At 48.1% G+C, this 3,839-nt stretch overlaps 1 pseudogene; it reads right to left on the bottom strand.

The window, feature by feature from the left end:
• Positions 1-2,992: 2,992 nt before the first annotated feature.
• LOC124620477 lies at positions 2,993-3,110 on the bottom strand (annotated as a pseudogene).
• Between the last annotated feature and the right edge of the window lie 729 nt (positions 3,111-3,839).

Below are 3,839 nucleotides of genomic sequence, written 5' to 3'. Positions count from 1 at the left end.
GACGGCCGCTCTTTTCAGATCAGTACGCGTGTGCGCTCACAGCGTAGAAAGTCTCATCGCCCAAACGTCAGATATCGGACGACAATCAGTCACATTTAAACAAATTTTCTTTTTTTTCGGTTGTAATGGCCGACACGTCACGAAATATGCACTGCGAGAAACTGATAAGTTTAGTCAGAGATGTAGTATGTGGCATCCTGAGGATGAATAATATCGTAATCCGCATATACACTCCTGGAAATGGAAAAAAGAACACATTGACACCGGTGTGTCAGACCCACCATACTTGCTCCGGACACTGCGAGAGGGCTGTACAAGCAATGATCACACGCACGGCACAGCGGACTCACCAGGAACCGCGGTGTTGGCCGTCGAATGGTGCTAGCTGCGCAGCATTTGTGCACCGCCGCCGTCAGTGTCAGCCAGTTTGCCGTGGCATACGGAGCTCCATCGCAGTCTTTAACACTGGTAGCATGCCGCGACAGCGTGGACGTGAACCGTATGTGCAGTTGACGGACTTTGAGCAAGGGCGTATAGTGGGCATGCGGGAGGCCGGGTGGACGTACCGCCGAATTGCTCAACACGTGGGGCGTGAGGTCTCCACAGTACATCGATGTTGTCGCCAGTGGTCGGCGGAAGGTGCACGTGCCCGTCGACCTGGGACCGGGCCGCAGCGACGCACGGATGCACGCCAAGACCGTAGGATCCCACGCAGCGCCGTAGGGGACCGCACTGCCACTTCCCAGCAAATTAGGGACACTGTTGCTCCTGGGGTATCGGCGAGGACCATTCGCAACCGTCTCCATGAAGCTGGGCTACGGTCCCGCACACCGTTAGGCCGTCTTCCGCTCACGCCCCAACATCGTGCAGCCCGCCTCCAGTGGTGTCGCGACAGGCGTGAATGGAGGGACGAATGGAGACGTGTCGTCTTCAGCGATGAGAGTCGCTTCTGCCTTGGTGCCAATGATGGTCGTATGCGTGTTTGGCGCCGTGCACGTGAGCGCCACAATCAGGACTGCATACGACCGAGGCACACAGGGCCAACACCCGGCATCATGGTGTGGGGAGCGATCTCCTACACTGGCCGTACACCACTGGTGATCGTCGAGGGGACACTGAATAGTGCACGGTACATCCAAACCGTCATCGAACCCATCGTTCTACCATTCCTACACCGGCAAGCTAACTTGCTGTTCCAACAGGACAATGCACGTCCGCATGTATCCCGTGCCACCCAACGTGCTCTAGAAGGTGTAAGTCAACTACCCTGGCCAGCAAGGTCTCCGGATCTGTCCCCCATTGAGCATGTTTGGGACTGGATGAAGCGTCGTCTCACGCGGTCTGCACGTCCAGCACGAACGCTGGTCCAACTGAGGCGTCAGGTGGAAATGGCATGGCAAGCCGTTCCACAGGACTACATCCAGCATCTCTACGATCGTCTCCATGGGAGAATAGCAGCCTGCATTGCTGCGAAAGGTGGATATACACTGTACTAGTGCCGACATTGTGCATGCTCTGTTGCCTGTGTCTATGTGCCTGTGGTTCTGTCAGTGTGATCATGTGATGTATCTGACCCCAGGAATGTGTCAATAAAGTTTCCCCTTCCTGGGACAATGAATTCACGGTGTTCTTATTTCATTTTCCAGGAGTGTAGTTCGGAAACTATGTACTGAAATCGCTGGTTTATTGGAAACTTCAAGTAGGCAAAATATTCATTGGAAATTTTAGCCATTGATTATAACCTTGGAACATAATTTGTTGAAGTGACAAGACTGGCGTATCCTATTATTAAAGTTATTTTAGTCAATCTTTTTGTGTTGTCTGTGTAAGTCCTCATTTCTACAGATGATTGCCTCACCTCGACTGTTCATTACAAAATGTCGAATCAAAATACCTTCTGCCGTGTAAATTTCCAGTTGGTATATTATTTGAGCAACTAGCACAATAGCGCTACAGCACACCGGTCGGCAAGTTACGATCGAAGAGGTCGCTGTGCCAAAAATCGTCTTTTCGCTGGACCAGAGGTGGGATTTTTCCTACACGTCGCTCAGATGGCATGAATGTGGTATAATGTAGTGTTGAAACAGGGTGATCAAATAAAATAAATGGAAATTTAGGCGGCTGAAAGTGTTTTTATGTTTTTTTTTGTTTTTTTGGTTGTGTTTAGGGGACATTGGCTGTATGCAAATTTATTAGCCAGTAGGCTTGTGATCCTGTTACATGAAGTGGCTTGCAAATGTGGTGTGCGTATGTGCTTCCACTTTACAATGTTTTAGATGTTCAAGAGTATCTTATTCCAAATTTTGTGTTTATCTTTCAAACGTATGCTGAATGACGGTCACTGAAGGTTAGTTGACACACGCCTGCACAACTTCAAATAAATTGAGCAGAGCAGATTTAGAGTGCTTGTAGAGGTTCGATTTGAGCTCTATTAAAAATCCGATACCCACATTACAGATTCAGTTCCGGATCAAGTAAAACCAGAACTGACACTTTGACATTTGCATTGTGACGATTAAATCTTTCTGATGGTTAAGCCTATACCTCATTCTGAAATGCACAGCTTCAAAGGGTTTGTGCGGTATGCTGAAAGCTGTTTACGATGCCCTAAATACTATTTTAAAAGCTAAGTTTTCACTCCCCCTCCCCCCACCCCCCGCCAGTACTACGAAATTTTTTATTTAGTCTATACTGTATTTTGGAGCTATGCTTCGTGAAAGTGCCCTAAAAGACACTATAATATAGTTGATTTTCTTTATTAAAAGTTACATTAACTAAACTCCGTCCGAACAGGTCTTGGAAGGCCCAACGTTATCGACCTGCTGCCGTGTCAACGTCGGGCCAGAGGCGTCGCTGGATGCGGATATGGCGTTGCATGTGGTCACCACACCGTTCTCCTGGCCGTATGACAGTTTACGAGACCGGAGCCGCTACTTCTCAATCAGGTAAGGTAGCTCCTTACTTTACTTCGCAAGGCTGAGTACACCCCACTTGCCAACAGCGCTCGGCAGACCGTATGGTTACCCATCCAAGTGGTAGCCCAGCCCGACAGCGCTTAACTTCGGTGATCTGACGGGAACCGGTGTTACCACTGTGGCATGGCAGTTGGCTTAAAAGTTACACTCAATCTGAAATAATACCGCTACCAGAAATCTTGTTACGTCCTTTCTCAAAATCCACTGGGCAAGTGTTTAAAGAGCAGTGAAGTTTCCAGTACTAGAATATGAATATCTGAATATAACTACAGACATTATTGCGCTAATATTCACCGTTTTTAGAATGAAGTAAGCTGCTGCGAAACGACAAACCTACCTTTCCTTAATTAATTGATACTTGCACCCTAACTAAGAAATTTTATCCATTTATTAGACAATAGAAATATTGTGACTTGGCAAGACAGCCAAGCCACTATGAGATAGCCGAAAGGCACGCGTTTAAGCTCACGCAGGCTGGCGTGAGGTCTGGAACAGTTAAAGGAGTTGAGTCTAGTAAAAAAAGTACGTAGCTTCTTGAATACTCAACTTTAATCCATAATTGGTGAACATCGGTCTGACGGTACATACATCACAAGATAAATAGCAAATGATAATGGCGCCTTGCTAGGTCGTAGCAAATGACGTAGCTGAAGGCTATGCTAACTATCGTCTCGGCAAATGAGAGCGTAATTTGTCAGTGAACCATCGCTAGCAAAGTCGGCTGTACAACTGGGGCGAGTGCTAGGACGTCTCTCTAGACCTGCCATGTGGCGGCGCTCGGTCTGCAATCACTGATAGTGGCGACACGCGGGTCCGACGTATACTAGCGGACCGCGGCCGATTTAAAGGCTACCCCCTAGCAAG

Source organism: Schistocerca americana, chromosome 6, assembly GCF_021461395.2.
Source record: "Schistocerca americana isolate TAMUIC-IGC-003095 chromosome 6, iqSchAmer2.1, whole genome shotgun sequence".
In the NCBI taxonomy this organism is placed as follows: Eukaryota; Metazoa; Arthropoda; class Insecta; order Orthoptera; family Acrididae; genus Schistocerca; species Schistocerca americana.
The sequence above is the reverse complement of the archived record's forward strand: the minus strand, read 5'-3'. Positions and strand labels throughout refer to the sequence as shown.